The following is an 18,254-nucleotide window of genomic DNA, read 5'->3' on the forward strand; positions in this document are numbered from 1 at the left end:
CTCCTATCGGGTCGCCGCGACTCGTTTCGTAACTAGGGAACTGACGTCTCCCCTGATTATTCGAAGGGTCCCCGACGCGGTGCTGTGTTCTCCGGTAAACCCGCAAAAATTAAATGTTCACCGAGTAGTAGGCTTTGCGTAACCGCAACGCCCCTCCCCCTCCCGCGCGGGAGGTAATTACAACCTAGCGGCCGATTAAGACATCATTCCCCGGTAACGAGAGTAATACGATATTGCGCCGGCCTGTCCCCTAACTGCGCTGGTACGGCCCGATCGTCGTATAGCAGTTGCCGTTTTTTAGTCAAAATGAACAATATTCTGCTGTAGGGAGATAATATATTTGATTCTTTAAGAAACGACATACGTGCTTTTGTTTTTCCGATGCGGATAAGTGCTTTTATGGATGAGCAAGATACAGTGCTTTTCTCAATTGCAGAATGTAGTCCAAATCATGCCTATAAAAATGATCCAGGAACGGTACGCTGAGCGAAAAAGATGTATTGAGGGGCTTGGAGGACGAGGCGCACAAGTGCAGTTTTTGCTATTTCAAGAAATACGTGTCTGAACTTTCGAAATTATATGGATCCTAATGGCGGTAAGAAAGTGCAAACTGACTTCCTGATGCTTGAAAAATCGGAATTTGGGAGTGAATTTTCACAGAATATGCATTAAGACTAGTTTTGTAACTTGAAATAATTAATACCTCAATTTTGTCAAAAACTGAAGTTATGCGCCTTGTCCTCCAAGACCCTCAATTGATTCGATATCGACGATTTTAATCGTAAATTCAAGATGGAATCCTCTTGACAGAAAATTAAATATATATCTGCTGAAATCAATTCAAATTTTTCCAGTGTAAGTGATTGAAGGATCGCGAATGCAATCCTCCCTATTTTATAGTGGTTTTAGTGGTGCTTCGTAGTTTTGTATGAAAGCTTCTTCCAAAATTGACCGAGAAAAATTGGAGCCTTGGCGGTAGAAAAAAATGGTTTCATAGACAATTTTCCGCTGTGTTGAGAAATAACCTTGTTATACTTCAAGAAATTGATATGACTAACAAGTTAGTCGTGAAGACCAGCAAATTTTCGCTGTATAATGAAGAAACTTTCGTTGTCATACGGTCTAAAGTTTCGGGACATACATGTTTGATTGTGATTTTACCGTCACACATGGCAACGACGCTTTAAAGGCTGCTTAAATGCCGCCGTAGTGCACCGCCTTCACACCTCACCGAGGCGAAATTACTCGGGAAAATAGAGTTTTGATATTCCTTGATTATTGTCGGGTCTTAACATAAAGTCGCGGCAATTATGGCTCCACTGATATCTTGATCGTCAGTAATTATACGTTGGTAACAAATCAGCTATGGGCACACTTTTGATAGGGTGCCCGATTAAAGTCACCAAGCTGCTTATTGGAGGAGCGGTGGAATGAGAGAATCTTAGGTTTGATCATAAAACATGGGTTATGAAATAAATATGCCATAGGATAACGCCCTGAATTAATGAGGACTACAGTTACTTGCTACTGCAGAAATATCGGTTCCATAGATTTGTGACTAATAATACGTGACGAGAGAACATTGAGGGCAGCTCATGGCCATTGAACGCCGAATATACCGCAGAATTTGGAATTTGAAATTGATCATGGCGTTATTTAACCTTAATTTTTCCTTCTTTGGGTCGCTAGCTGTGACAGTGTAAACTTAAAAAAAAAAAAAAAATGAAAAATACCGCAATGATGGGCCACATCGTGTTTTAGTGCGAAAATGAAATACAAGTACGATTCGCATACTAGGCTTAATAGTAAACGAATTAGGTCGGAAAAAGGCATTGGACATGAAACGTGCATAGCTACACTTTCCTATCTGGCGTTAAAGACTTCAAGAGGGTCGGCACTAATTATCAGAGAAACAGATAATTTATGGATCGATAGACAAACACTAACAAGAGGCATCTTCACTTTCTTACTCATGCGTTCGAGTCACTGAAGTTTGTAAGAACGGAAGCAGCTTTTGAGTTTTTTCTTCATCTTCTTCCTTTCTCTTTCTAAAAGTATAAGTATACAATCAAAAACCTGTAAAATCGAACAAATTGAATAAATAATATCCGCCAGGAGGAGACGACTGCAGTTCATTTTCTGAAGAGGGGAAATTATTAATACGTGAGTAATATATCAACACCCTCAACCTCAAACCATGGTGGGCATCGGTAAATCCCGCGTCGCACTGTGCGAGGATATTCTTCGGGGATTTATTGCTTTCATCTCGCTGTGACTCGTTATACCGCACGGCTGTGCTGAGGGAGAACGACTTAAGAAAATTCGAATGTTGCCAAATTAGCTCTGATAAAACTTTTATTTTCGAAGAAAGTTATGAAATTTTTTTAGACATTTGCAGATACTTTAGATCAAAATCCGATTTAAATTCTCTACAAAATCGGAAGAAAAATAGCCACAATTTTTTCTGAAAATTCGTGTTTTATCCATGAAAATTAGGCACTGTTCAGGGGCTCCTAGGGCGTTCTTCCCTGACACGGCAGCGTAGTAAGTGATTGGGATTCTCAAACCCTGCGAAGAACCAAGTTGCCGAATTAACAGCATTCATAGGAAGGATTTATTATAGCAACCTACAGAGATGGAAAACAATATGAATTAAGTGATTCCGTGCTGCGTGTATCTTATTTTATTATGAGCTAGAATCTCTGAACACTGGAAAAAAAACACATTGGATCTAGAGTCCAGACTCTTAAAAACATCGACAAGAACAAATACTCTTGATTCAATCAGATTTAAGCTTAAATCAAGAACCATGCCTCTTAATTTGAGCGGATTTCCTTTTGATTTAAGCAAGAATCTGATTCGAATCAAGAGTCTTTTTTCTTGTAAATGTTTTCCAAGAGTCTGGACTCTAGATCCAATGTGTTTTTTTTTCCAGTGAAGTGTCTAGTATAATTGGACGTATTTCTACCAGACGGAACTATGTGCATTAAGACATGAGACCTGGGACCCATAAGAATTGTTGCATAACAGGGCTCACGTCATAATGCACATAGTTCCGTTCGGCAGAAATACGTCCAATCATTCTTCCATCGTCTTCTCAATGAGGAATATAGAGAAAATAATCGAACAAAATTGGATAAGTGATGAATTGAATGACTTTTATAAAATCTTTACAAATTGGATTTTCCCCCAAAAATAAGAAAAAAGGAAAGTGCAAGGTAAATGATTCAATTTTGGAAGTTTGAGGAAGTAATTTTTTTTTAAAAATCGTTATGTCTCTTTTCTTGGCAAGGCCTCGGGGGCTTTTCCTTCTTGATCAAAACAAGTGCTCGATGAATCCAATTCAGAGGAATACATCTCATTGTTTGATCTATGACGACGAAGCGGTATCATTGTTATTCTTTTGGTGGATCCACTGCTGATTAAATTACTTATTGATAAAGCTGAGAACAACTGCAGCCTACCGCATTCTTATTGAACGTTGCCATCAGTTTCAAGATACAAAAAATGTCTTGTATCGAGAGGAAATCAAAGTCCTCTTCACCAATGACAAAGTAGGGTCAGAGTCGGAAATTCTGAAAACATGTTTTCTCGTCGAAGTGTCAAAAATGACATAATAAACATACTGCCCATTTCGAAAACACGAGTGAATTTAAGGTAACAGTATTTTTCCTGAAACCAGGTGATTCAACTGAGTTTTTGTGTCCGAGGAAAAAAAAACCAAAATTATCGATTGAAAGGCTTGAAGGACGGGGCGCATAAGTGCAGTTTTTGCTATTTCTATAGAATGCGTGTATGGAGTTTCGAAATTACATGGATCCTTACGACAGGAAGGAAGTTCAAACTGACTTTTTGATGCTTAAAAATTGGAACTTAGGAGCAAGTTTTCCACATAGTATTCATTATGACAAGTTTTTACTTAAATCATTAATATCTTAATTTTTTAAAAAACTGCACTTATGCGCCTTGTCCTCCAAGCCCCTAAATTTGTCGTTCCCCCGTCTCACGAAAAACGTAACTAAGTTTTTATGATACTAAGTTTTCCCTCGCAAATTGCATTTCTACCAATTTTCAACTGAAAATTGGACGTATTTCTACCAAACAGACCTACGTGGAGGTGAGAAATATGGGGTGTGCTTGTCGAAGCTGCAATAAGAAGCAATGTTAAAGTGGGCGTGATTCCTTTTGAAGAATTAAGAAAGCGGGATTTTACATTCTATCAAATAGACCTATGTGCCAACTGAATGCGGAACTCATGAGCCGCGGGCATGGCACGAGAGCGTTGTGGACAGGGCTCATGAGTTAATGACCACGACTACCGCAACCACGAGGAACGTGACGCCGGCGTCCTCCTCCGTTGACGTCACTGGCGCTTTATTATTCTCATCCACTCTTACGGCGAGAGAACGAACGAGCACACCCCATATTTCTCACTTTCACATAGGTCTGTTTGGTAGAAATACGTCCAATTATACTGCTTTTTTTCCGATCGCAATCAAAACTCATAAGAATTTTGGGGGGAAAATTGCTCGGGTGTCGGCAAAAAATTGGATTGTTAGATTTAATTTTGTAACCTTGGAATGCAGTTACGTTCTTTCGCCTAGGACACAACAAATTGTTGCTCATGACGTTTGCAGAGGTTAGCTGCACGGATTCTCATGCATTCGGGAATAATCGGCAAATTTCGCAATGCTGCAACGACAGTCAAACGTAGAATGAATAATGTAATGATTACCGGACTCCAGCATTGGCTCGTCTGCCTCCCAGACGTACAAAGCCGATTAAGCACTGGGCTCGTAGATCCTTCCAGCCAAATTATGATAGAAAAATTCTCGTTAAAATCCTAACGTAAAGCGCGGCTCCCACGCAGAGCAAAACTACCGCCCGCCTAACCTAGGTTCAGAGTCTGCAGTTGATTCATAGCATGACTCGATTCTGCACCTAAAGACCCTTCCATGTCAATGAAAATGCGTTGTGTATGAGAGCTTTTAGGGTGAATGGACGGTCGTCGAGACAAGGTTGTTTAAGAAGTCGAACATGCGATGAATTTAAAAAAGTAGTGTGTGCGGCCATTATTATATATTGATGAATAATGTGTGCGATGGATCACTAGACAAGGTACGAATTTCAGCATTCTGTTACATGTTACTTAACTAAAATTTCACGTAGAATACGACGCGCACAACGAAAATTACCTAAATCAACTCCTTCCAAAGATATTTGATGATTCTTGATGCGTGATATTCGAAACACCCGCTCATGAAAACTCAATACTCTGCGTGATTCACATCGTGCGCTAAACGTTATCATGACAGTCTCTGCGATATAAACATCTGGCAACCTCAATCTTGACGCTTTGGCTCAGCTGTAGCAAATTGTTTATGGTGTGAACAACACATGGTGGGAAATGAGCATTACTCGATTGAGAAGCTTGTTGAAACAGTTGTGGTGCCCGATTTGATTCACGTGGAGCTTTGAGTTTCTCGTCAGCGGGCAGTTCAACTTCCTCGTAACCAATGTGAAATAAAAACGTTAATATTTTCGTTCGGAGTTTGTTTCATTAGTTTTCGTTGCGCAAATCGTGCTCTACGTGAAATTCTGGTTAGGAAACATGTATCAGAATGCTTAAATCCGTGCCTTGTCTAGTGGTCCATTGTAATTTATAATATTGCTATTATTTTTAGAGAATGCAAAGCTTAAATACGTCGTTCCCCGTACGAGGGAACGTATACTTCAAGGTTGAGAAATATACTCAAGCAGTTAAATTTCTTACAAGAATGTGCCTCCGCAACTTCCTTTGAAAATTTTCTGATATTCGCATAATATCAAAGGTAAAATCAACGTATTTCAGTTACGATCTCCCAAGATTCAAACAGTAAAAATTTTTGCTAGGGAAAATTCAGCAAATTCATATGTAGCTACATATTTTCGAGAGGGAAGGTAGGTAGAGAGATATAACAGAAGGATATGATTTTTAATTTTGGTTTTTGGTTTCTAAGTGAATTATCGATGTGATTGGATCAGTTTTTGAGTAATAGAATCGCCACTGACAACAGTAGGCTCCACGAACAGTTCATACAAGACCACGGTAAATACATCAGCCATAAACCAAAAGCCAGTTTCAAAATGCGTTTTTGTCGTGAGTGCGAGCTAAAGAAAAACACGCATGAAAAGGTCTTTGTAAATAGGGAGGATCATGGAATTGGAACAAACACGGCTTAAGCAATGTATGGTTATGAGCGCGGGGCTGTTGCAAAACTGTGCTAAAACACTTAATTGCGAATAAAATTAACCTGTAGAGAATGGAAGGAAAAGCTCGGTTGGTCAACACAGGTGTAAGGGTTTTTGCATATGCGATCGACACGCATTCATTAACAAACAGTGCCCTGAACATTGGTGCCTATCGGTGGTAATTTATCGCCGCTTTTTCCATTCAATCGTTGAAAAACGCTGGCATTTTTCACGCAATCGTGAAATCATGCCGGCAACACCATTGCAAAAAGTGCAGTGAAGCAATTTTTTTCACCAGGTGAATGAGCATTTTATTCGAACATACCAATAGTTCTATGAACCGCGAAAGAACCCTCTCTTTTCTTTCGACGAACATCGATGTCAAGTTTTGATCAATTTTCTCCTTGCCTTTTTGATCAGTATCTTCATCCAGCGGAACTGTGACATGGTATAACAAAACCTGACGCACTGAAATTGCAAAACCATTTACCTCCATTGCGGTGTTTCAAAAATTCCAATCCTATTTTATCTTTTTACGGCGAGACACGCTGACTCTATAGTTTTAAATTTATACAGAATATTCTGCTCACTGGAAAAAAAAAGGTTCTTTGGACCAAAAAGTACTCTTGATTCAATCAGAATCACAGAACAAAACAATCACGAACTAAGAGCCAATCAAGAACCAAGCCTTTTAATTTCAGCGGATTCGTTTTGACTCAAGCAAAAATTCGATTGAATCAAGAGTATTTTTCACTTTCAATGTACTTAAGAGTCTGGACTCTGGATCCAGGAGACTTGTTTCAGAGTGGAATAAAAAAAAAAATCAAGGAAGTTTTCAAGTAATTACGTTACCGAGTTTTCCAAAGGAAAAATAAAGTACGACAGAAAGTCTACAATGTTGAAATCGGAGATACGTTCCACACTTTGGCCATCGATATACGAACTTTTTCGCTCAGTGATTTCATTCAATGCAGCAGCCTTTACACTGGAAAAAAAACACATCGGATCTAGAGTCCAGACTCTTAAAAACATCGACAAGAAAAAGTACTCTTGATTCAATCAGAATCTAGCTTAAATCAAGAACCAAGCCTCTTAATTTAAGCGGATTTCCTTTTGATTCAAGCAAAAATCCGATTGAATAAAGAGTATATTTTCTTGTCAATGTTTTCAAGAGTCTGGACTCTAGATCCAATTTGTTTTTTTTCTAGTGGGTCGTAGCGGGAAGTTTGAAGTTATTATTCGAAGATCCCATTGATGGCTTGGAGACTTTAATGCATGGGTATAAAAGAAAACGTAATAAAGGCAATAAAATATTCCCTATTCAGGGAGGTACTTTTATGAATGAGCCAGAAATTATAGTTTCAGGAAATGCCCAATGCCCAATGCAACATATACTATGTAGTCTCATTGATAGTTTTGGAGACTTTAACGCATGGGTATAAAAGAAAATTTGATATAAAGTCAACAAAATGTTCCCTATTCGGATACGGGTACTTTTATTTGAGCCTCTTAATTTGAGCGGATTTCCTTTTGATTTGGACGTATTTCTATCAAACGGAACTATGTGCATTATGACGTGAGCCCTGTTATACATGTATTCTTATGGGTCTCAGGACTCATGTCTAAATGCACATAGTTCCGTTTGACAGAAATACGTCCATTTAAGCAAAAATCTGATTGAATGAAGAGTATTTTTTCTTATCAATGTTTTCAAGAGTCTGGACTCTAGATCCAATATGTTTATTTTCCCAGTGCAGGTCGGTCGGACTAAGTTTAATTTTGAATTTTACTCATTATTAGTCACACGGAAAAAAAAGATTTCCTGAATTTAAGTAAACGCGTCTACTTGGATTTTTTACTTATTTCAAAACGGGTTTGACTTGGAAGAAACTAACGGTTTTCTTAATGTAAGACAACATGATTCGCTTGAAACAAGCGAATCGTGTTTTCTTAAGTAAAATAAACGTTGTTTTAAAATAAGCCAACTTTTGCTTGAATGAAGAAACCAGTTTCTTTAAAATTAGTAAACGGGGTGAACGCCTTCTGAGTCCGGCCGTTGCCTCTTTTTAAGTCAACAGCATGCTTGGTAGAAGAAAATACGTTGTGTCGAAAGAAGAAACCGGTTTCCTCAAAATTAGTAAACGGGGCTAACTCCTTTCGAGGCGACCGGATGCAATTAGCAATACGCCCGTTGATTTTTTACAATTCAACAGTTTGCTTGGTACAGTGAAACACGTTGCGTTTAAAGAAGAAACCGGTTTCCTCAAAATTAGTAAACGGGGCGAACGCCCTCAGCGGGGGAGGATGCAATAAGCCAGACGCTGTTGCCTTCTTTTAACCCAACAGCTTGCTTGGTAGAAGAAAACACGTTGTGTCGAAAGAAGAAAACGGTTTCCTCAGAATTAGTAAACGGGGCGAACGCCCTCAGCGGGGGAGGATGCAATAAGCCAGACGCTGTTGCCTTCTTTTAACCCAACAGCTTGCTTGGTAGAAGAAAACACGTTGTGTCGAAAGAAGAAAACGGTTTCCTTAGAATTAGTAAACGGGGCGAACGCCCTCAGCGGGGGAAGATGCAATAAGCCGGACGCTGTTGCCTTTTAATAACCCAACAGCTTGTTTGATGAAAGAAAACAAGGTACGTCAGAAGAAGAAACCAGTTACCTTAAAAGTAGTAAACGGAGTGAGTCCCTTCCGCGGGGAACGGATGCGGCATGGGACATGTGCGGTTGCCTACTTTCAATATAACATTTTGCTTCGAAGAAGAAACCAGTTTCCTTAAAATTAGTAAACCGGATGGTGACGCCTCCTATGAGAATGATACATGCAATTGCTACCAGATGCCGTTAGCATCTGCTTAAACCAACACCATTTATGACGGAATAAAAGGAGACGGAAGTTAAAAAATCAAGATGCCCATTATATTTGTCTACAAAATAATTGTTCTTTAGGGAGAAATTCATTTAATGTGTCCTTTGAGAAATCACTCATATGCTCGGCGTCGACAAAAAATTAAATAAATAAAGAAGTAAAGAAGGAGAGGAAGAGGAAATATTTGCGTTGTTTTAAATAGATCGGCACTGTGCATTTGAAGTTTTAATTTTTATTTTTAAATGAAGGGGGCCTCATAAAGAGGACTTAAATACTTAAGTAGATTGAAGCCGGGAGTTTTTTGCATTGCCTCAGTTCAGTTTCATCGGACAATGTATTTCCTCACACTAAAAAATCGCAATTTTTTTTACTTATTTTCTTCCTTACTTTTCCTGTCCTGATGAATGAAAGATCCCTCGCAGATAGAATTAAAAAGGGTCAAATAAAATGCATGCTTATGCTAAGGGCCGAGGAAGAAATTAAAAAATGTGGAGAGAATCATACTTTTCAGCATGTCACCCACCAAGTTGACAGATGAAGATAATCGAATAACTCTGCTGCTACGTAGTGTTTACACTGTTCAATATCGATTTTCCGGGTCCCTTTGATTTATGAACGCAACGATGGAGTGGATCGAAAACAAAATACAGTTTTTTCTGTATTTTTGAAAGGAATTTGCGAGTGCAAAATTGTTGATATTTAAAACTTTGATTCATTTGTGTCCGGGGAAATTTTGGGTCGAAGGGCCTGTCGGGACCGATCTTTCCGCCCCCCCTCCCTCCACAGTCTTGTACGGATACTCATAAGAGCTCAACATTTGTTACCGTAATTGAAGCATTTGACCCTTTTTACCTTGTTTCCCTGCAAAATAGGGTGGATCCAGCACTTCTTTACCACCTTCCTATCAACTTTAGAGAGTGTAACGAAAATGAAGTGCAGCTATACAATAAAATATTAGAACGTCACGCGTGTGATTATGTAAACTGAGTAAAATATAAGAGTAATCGAAGATTGAACTTTTTTATGAATAAATTGTGACTGTCCACGGAAAAAGATGCCTTAATCCAGAAAATCTCAAAGCTTATTTTTCAAATATTATTTTTTAAAGTAAGGAATTAGAACTATTAATGTTTCTTTTATAGTGCTCACCTTCTTCCTTTTCCGCCCGATGTGAATTAATTAGAACGATTGAATAGAACTATTAATATTCTAATTGAAATAGAAAAGTCTAATAAATGGTCCAGAATAGTCTTGGATATTATAATCGAATTGAATAGAACTAGTAATATTTAAAAAATGTAACAATCTCAGTCATCAAAAATAAAAAGTTATTGTGTTACAAACATTTTCGAAGAGTTTCATTCTTTATTCTTATTTTTTTAAAGTCAGCGATTCTTCAAGAAAAAATGAAGAGAGAAAATTTTAAAAAAGGCGCATTGCTTAAAATTCTTTTTAAAGAGATTAAAAATTAATATAAGATGGGAAAGAAACAAAAATAAACGTAAAAAAAGTGACAACAGTAACACGCGTATTTCTTTTTTGCTCCAAATTCATCTTTTCGGGTTCAAAAAATCTTAACCCATCAGGTCTCACGCATATTCACTATCACAATAATGGTGAGAGCCTAAGTCAATGACTTATATAGTGTAAATTCGGCCGACGTAGACATAAGCCCCGATGGCTAAGTAGGTAGGGTGTTAGGTTCGTAAACTGTAGGTCTCAAGTTCAAATCCCGATAGGTAGGCCAAAATTTGCAAGTCGGTACTTGCCATGTCGAGTCTTCGATACTTGCAGATATACAATTGAAAATTTTTTTCATCAAAAATTCGATAAATTAAACCATTTTTTGCTATTATTGATCAATAATAATACATATGATATGGGTGCAGTGTGCATACCTGCAGTGACTATTTACTAAATTTAAAACAACAATTGGCTAGAAATAAGTAAACACGCCTGGGAGTTAGGCAACATCCATTCATGCCGGGCGTCCCCGTTTACTAATTCTAAGACAACAGTTGGTTTCAATACAATAAACGCGCATTCCCGTCCAACACGCCGTTTACTAATTTTAAACAAACCATTAACTTGAAGCCAGTAAATGCACGTGGGAGTTACGCAACTGTTTCCTATTTCTAAGTAAACAGTTTACCTAGATCAATACGACGGATACTCACTTCAAACCAACGATAATTTCTTAAATTTAGGAAATATTTTCACGGCATGGAATGTTTCCTTTTTTTAAGTAAACGCTTTCTTCTTTTAAGGGGACGTGGAGCGTTGGATTGAGAAAACGCTATTTCTTGATCCAAGGTAACTCCGTTGTCTTAGTTCAAACCTCCGTTTCTTGTCGATACTTTTTAAGTATCCAGTTTACTTGGTCTAAGACGGCTTCGCCTTGTATTTAGGAAACATTTTTTTCAGTGCACAATTTTCTCTCTCTCTCTTGATCGGCTCTATTTTTTCCCGGTAGACAACTTCTCCTGAATCCGATTTTGCAACATTTGACCGGAGCATCCACGAGGGCGAAAGTAGACCACACGGCCGAGCGCCGTGGAGCGCGGAGCCCCGCTCCGCTCGGGGAGTCGTGTAGAACAAGAGCGGCTCTTGTTTGCTCCAGCCCTCCTTTGCATATTTCCCTCGCGCAACTCGCCCCGGAATCCTTGTTTTCGCGGGTGCACCCAACTCGCAGCCCTTGCGAAATTATGCTAATTGAGACTCCAACCGCGCTCTCCATGCCGTCCAGGGGGAAAAAATCCCCGCTAAGTCGAAACGCCGACAAGCGACAGGTCCTATTCATGAATAACCCCTATTATATCACCTGTGCACAACGTGGCTCATAGTCGATCATAGACTAACTAAGTGTATACAGCGAGTACGGACCAGAGACAAGAGACCCACCACACTGGGGGAAAAAAAAAACACATTGGATCTAGAGTCCAGACTCTTGAAATCATTGACAAGGAAAATTCTCTATTGATCTGCCATTTAAACATATGGAGAAGGATCGATAGACAGGGCGTTCACGACGAACACTTTAATAATCGATTCCTTGCCTTAGCTTCGAAACGGGAAATATCGATAATCGATTACTCGCGCTTCGCCACTGTGGCCCTTGATAGGAATCAGAGTTCGCCGGGAATTCAAACTCGTCAATTCCCTCCGCTGATATCGTAAAATTCAGTGAAAAATTGGGAGCAAGGAAACGACATCCTCCGAACATAATCTCAATCGAACTAATGCATCAGGAGCCGAGGAAAGAAAAAAACCAACAACAACGTCAACACAGATCTGGACGAGTAAGCTGTAAACTGCACTCGAATGAGATGTAGCCGGCGATGTCCCTAAATTAGGGGCATCGCTTGTCGATGTCGTTCGTTGGCTCCTAACTGCTCTCTGACAGCTCTCCCATTCGCGCCACCAAATACAAAACCGCGTATCCGCACGCGATCTACGTTCGACTTACGAGGTTTCGGATTAAATGCGCCTGTTTCGGATTAATCGACACGTCGGTGCGAGCAGGGAGCGGCCGGCGGATCAACAAATTTGACGCGATCAGAGGAATAAATCGTCGACGGTAATGAGCAGATGAGACTGCACAAAGCTCAAGCGCAGGTGACCGTGGCTCGCGGCCATTTTCGGGTTTTGGGGAGGGGTGGCGGCTGGGGGGGGGGGGGTGTTAACTCGCTTCAAGTTGACGCTGATGACCACAAGCTCGACCCGGTGTTGTCATATCGGTGGGAAAATACAGAAATTTGATCGCACTGTTAAGGAAAAAACTAATGAAAGTAACAGTTTTCACGGCGAGATATGGATCACCAAGAGTTTTCGAGAATTTTTTACGGCAAGTTTACCGTGTTTCCGGTATTTTTCCCGAATTGCTAAGATGGTAAACTTACATGGAGACGGTAAAAAAAAGTCTGCACCAACTTGAGAGCTGAGCCCTGCTCCTACCCAGACGGTAAAATTACTGGTAAACTACAAAGAAAAGCTGTACAGTTCCCGCGGAGCTGTCATTTTCTTCGTATACGAGGTGAAATTATTATGAGAGGGTCAAATTATTTGAGAAAATTACCGTGAGACCGAACCACTAGAAAACCGTGAAAAAACTGACGTGGTTCCTAAGAGCAAAATACAATTATTACAAGATGGTAAAATCACCGGAATCTCGTACAATGAATTACCAGGAAACTACTGTGATCGATAGATGGGTCTTTTCAAAGTCGATTTAAGAAAAGTTTTATTTGATAGTCGCCGATTATAAAGTAACAAAAATAATAAGATGTGTCTGTACGTCAATTAACTGCGTCCATACTACTTAATGAAGTTCATTCAAACTTCGATCCCTATTCAATGAGTCGTGAAAAAGATGGGAAGGTTCAGAGACTTAAACGCAGATGTAGAAAAGTAAACCATTTCACAATGAGACGAATTCCTATTTGTCCAGTCCAACTGGCCATGGTTAAAGACTTTCCTGTCCAACAACTTTAAAGAGTCTAGGAACACACAGGAGAGCTTAGGAGACTCAAGCGCAAGGTAGAAAAGTAAACCATGCCATGACGTGACAACTTCCTTTTCGCTCAGCTTTTCTTGATTGCCATGGCAAAAGACTTTTCTTGACCAACTTTTCAAGTTTAGCACGGTAGAAAGAGAAAAAAAACATCACGACACCTGATAACGTTTGCGGGTGGTAAGAGATCCAAAAGTATTGGGAAATGTCTCTCTTTCCGTTGTGACATGTGAGCGGCTAGATAGATTTACTTACATTTGGCTTAATTGCAAAAATTCAGGAATAAATACAACAGATCGCTCACCTGAAACAGAAAAATAATAATGAATTAGTTTTAATGGTTATGGAGCTGAGGAAGAAAACATAATATTAAAGCACATTTTCATCCATCATGAGCATGAGAGCACGCTTTTTTCTTTCTAAAATCCTACTACCATTCATACTTTTTTTACACGGAGAAAGAACTTTGGTTACAAGGACTATAGTCTCCTGTTCGTATGGAACACTAACAACATGCGATTTCCGTCTAGGTATGCAACCGAAGTTTTTAGTGCTAAGATCTAGGAACCTAATTTTGGTTCAGGTAACTGCGGACTGATTCTTGAGATTGATAGACAAAGCTATAGACAAAGAAGAAAGAAGGAAACCCCCACTATTTCTTACACTTTAAGGGTAAATATTACCCGTCCTGCTCCAATCTGGGCATCCAGAGTGGGCACAAACACGATACAGCTCAGGCCAGGATACTTTTTACAGGCGACGTTGTCAGATGTAACTTGTATGGGAATTCTTTGACGTGGAAACGTCAATCACGATCTATGTGCGAAAATGTCAAAATCCAATATTTTGTGCGGAAAATGCATACAGCCTGCATGGTAACCAACAGTCATTAAATGGTCTACATTGATCGGCATTGGTTTCGACTTTGATCGTGTATAGAGACCTTTACACCGGGAAGAATGCTCCATTTTCCATTCGCCCTTCTTGTTGGAGCTTTGTCCATCAATTTCGGTCATCAGATCGCTGGGAGTCCATAAGACATAGAGTACATAGAGTCGTAATGTAAATGGGAGAGCTGGCGCCATGTTCTGCTCGACTCGACGAGTTCCGAGCCCGGTGTGCGCCGAGTTCGGGTCACTTTTTCGATACATGTTCGATCCAAAATGGCGGTATGGAATACGTGGTGATTCCTATCTTCTTCGTTTACAATAGATGGCCGCGTACCCGTGTATCGCAAACAATCGATTATGTATCGAAAAAGAGACCCGGCGTCACACAGGAGTCTCGGAATTCGGGACCTGGAAAATGCTTAAAAGTGGCGCCAGCTCACCCACTTACATTACGACTATATGTACTTTATGCCATAAGACCAAAGATTTAGGAACCACTGCGGGCACAGTGTCCAAATCACTCCCACCGCAGCCTGGTGCGACGATTCCGATATCGAGCCAAGAGCACGCAAGCTCGAGCTCCAACTCAAACGCAATCACAGACGCGAACGCAATCACAGACGCAGACGCAGACGCAAGACGCAATCGCGGACAGGATCGCGCCGCGCCGTGCGCAAACAAAGCGGAGCATCTCTCTGGCACTGGGAGGCGCATGCTTCATCTTAGTCCCCGACGAGGCCTAATCTAATTAAGATAACAAGGCGCGATACTCAGCTTTCAATTTGTCTCGCGCAGCGGCTTTTTAAATCCGTGTGTCACTACACCTACTTCCATTAACAGCTCCATTCCTTCCCAGACACGGCGTCTTCCTCCGATTCCCCGAGCCACTGATCATCGATTGCGCACGCCCGATCCTTCACCGCTCGCCGAGCACCTGTTGCCGGGTCTTCGTCTATACCTTCTATAAACGATCATGTTGGTGCCATGTTGATTAGAGTACCTATATTGAGAGAGTATGGCCACTGGGCCCGATGGAGAGGCTTAGGACCCAAAAATGGCGGTGCGTTGTTTTGGTTTTTGTGGAAGGGAGGGGGATCATTGCCAACTTTTGACGGTTTTCACCAACCGCACTTGCTGCCAACCTTACTGCATCCAAGATAATTTTTCTCAAAAATTGCACACGATTAGCCTTAAAAATATGTAAAGAAGTCGCAATAGTGCATTTGGGTAAATTTCTCGTTACGATAAGCAAAGAAAACTACATTTTGAGTCATTTTGCAATACATTAATTTATGGCGTCCGCCATTTTTGGGTCCTAAGCAGAGACAAGAGACCCTCCACTGGCCTCCTAGCGACAGGTGGAAGCTTTTACTTTCGGGGTTTCAACAATTCCTTATGGACAATTATTAGGGAGCAACAGTCATCACCCTATTTTCGGCTGTTGACTTACCTACATGGTCGATGATGAGCTTCGGGTGACGTCATGAGCCAAACAAGTTTCCTAAACTTCGGCCATTTTCGGCTTGTTTGCGAAACGAAACTGCCAACACGTTGTTAAACATTAACCATGTAGGTAAGTCAACAGTAAAATGCTGAAGTCCCGAAAGTAAAAGCTTCCACCATGACCAAGATACTAGTGGAGGGTCTCTTGTCTCTGGTCCTAAGGGCTCCATTCAGCCTAAGATGGCTGAGCCAATCAGAGGTGGTAACCCCAGTGGCCATACTCTCTCAATATAGGTACTCTAATGTTGATGACTGATGAGTGGAACCAGGGATGAGTTCTATAAGACGCCGTGCTGCTGTGAGCAGGCGATCGCAGCGCGACCTTGGGTAGGATCCTCGTAAACTCAAAGGATCTTTACCGCGAACCTTAACCCATCCGTTGCCCGCTCTAAAGGTGAGGTTAGGCCGATAATGGAGATGTTGCATGTGTGAGGAATTTGCGATTTGACAATTGATTCTTATGTAAAAGTTCGCGAGAAACACGATGGTGCCACTGGTTTTCTCTGAAATCAACTCCCAAGCTCAAAAAAGCTCTCAAGTTGAGGCAAAATGGAGGAGATATCCCACGCTATTCCGAGAGTCCACGTCTACATCAAGACAAACTCTACATGCAAAGACAGGGAGCAAATACATTGACAGGGCTGCCACTTTATTTGGGGACTCCAAAACTGAAAACACGGCAACCCTGCTGATGTATTTGCTCCCTATCTTTGCATGGAGAGTTTGTCTTGATGTAGAGGTGGACTCTCAGGATAGCGTGGGATATCCCCTCCATTTTGGCCTCAACTTGAGAGCTTTTTTTGAGCTTGGGAGTTGATTTCAGAGAAAACCAGTGGGACCACCGTGAATCTCGCGAACTTTTACTAATGAATCAATGGCCAAATCGCAAATTTCTCACACATGCAAAATCTCCATTGAAAAATAAGTATACATTTTTGACGTTTTTCGACCCTCTCCGACTAGGAAAGATCCGGCGCCTAGTAAGATAAGGTGAAAAAACTTGTGTATGGCAGATACTATACGTGATTCTGCAGAGCTTTTGTGAAGTCTGACATCTGATAATAGCAGTTAGTTGCGAGGATCCTTCGCGAGGTTGCAGCACTAGTAACTGCTCACGGATTTTCACATTGGCTCTCACGAGAGTCCAAGGTCCTATATAAATCGTCCCTGGTGGAACATGGTACTATGTTGACTCCACCTTTGTATCAAAACGGTATTAATATGGCGCTGACATGATATCAACTTGGTCTCAACAGTGTTCCATGTTGGCATCATGTTCATGAGTGTGACAAGGTATCGTGTCGATGCCAAAATGGTATCTGCAGTTTGGTCACAACACAACTTGGCCTCAACATTGTTCCATTTGGGTGCCATTTGTTGATTACTGTTGGGCAATTGGACAAGTCTGGTACCATGTTGATTGTTGGATCAAAAAAGATCCTCATGAACATCTGCCTCAAAAGAGTCAGAAAAGCCTCTGCGATCCGATTATTGAAATTAACAGATAAAGAAAACATATAGAAAGTGGAGCAATCTCATTTGTTTAAACGGTGACGGTGGTTGTTTTTGACTAAGGGGGAAAACGATGAACTAAATGTAGAGTCCTTTGAGAGATGATTCCGTTTGTTAGTTATAGTTATACCTCATTTGTCCATTTTAACCATCCGCTTCCATCAAAGGAACCACTCAATTTTCTCCACGCCTTCTCTATCTATCGCTTCGTCGATCATTTCCAATAATCGACTCGCTGGTAGAAACCAACCTGACGACACCTGAAATTCCGTCAACATCACAACCCCTCGCGATTTCCGGGTGAGGGCGAAGCGAGGATCGTCGACCTGTTGCCACTTTGCCAGCTTTCGATCACGCGTTTATCTCGCCACGAGCATCGCGTGGCGCAGAATTTTTTCGCAGCCCCCCCTCCCCCCGCCTTTTTCCTCCCCCCTCCCACCTGGCGAGAATGACCGGGGTCCGCTGGACGCGAGATTTTTGCCGGAGATTGGAGCTCTCCCACGGAGCTGACATGACGCCCGCTCGACGCGAGGGACCCGGTCCGGAGCTCTGCCGTCCTAAGTAAAAACGACGTAAGAGCCTTCAGACGTTGCCAACTCTTTCTCGATAAAATTTTTATTTCTGAATAACGTTATGCATATTTTTCATCAAAATTTTCAGATTTTTTAGATTACGTTGAGAACAGAATCGTCTGAAAATTTTGAAGAAAAATAGTCACAACACTGAAAAAAAAATATCGG

Source organism: Bemisia tabaci, chromosome 6 (assembly GCF_918797505.1).
Source record: "Bemisia tabaci chromosome 6, PGI_BMITA_v3".
Classification (NCBI taxonomy): Eukaryota; Metazoa; Arthropoda; class Insecta; order Hemiptera; family Aleyrodidae; genus Bemisia; species Bemisia tabaci.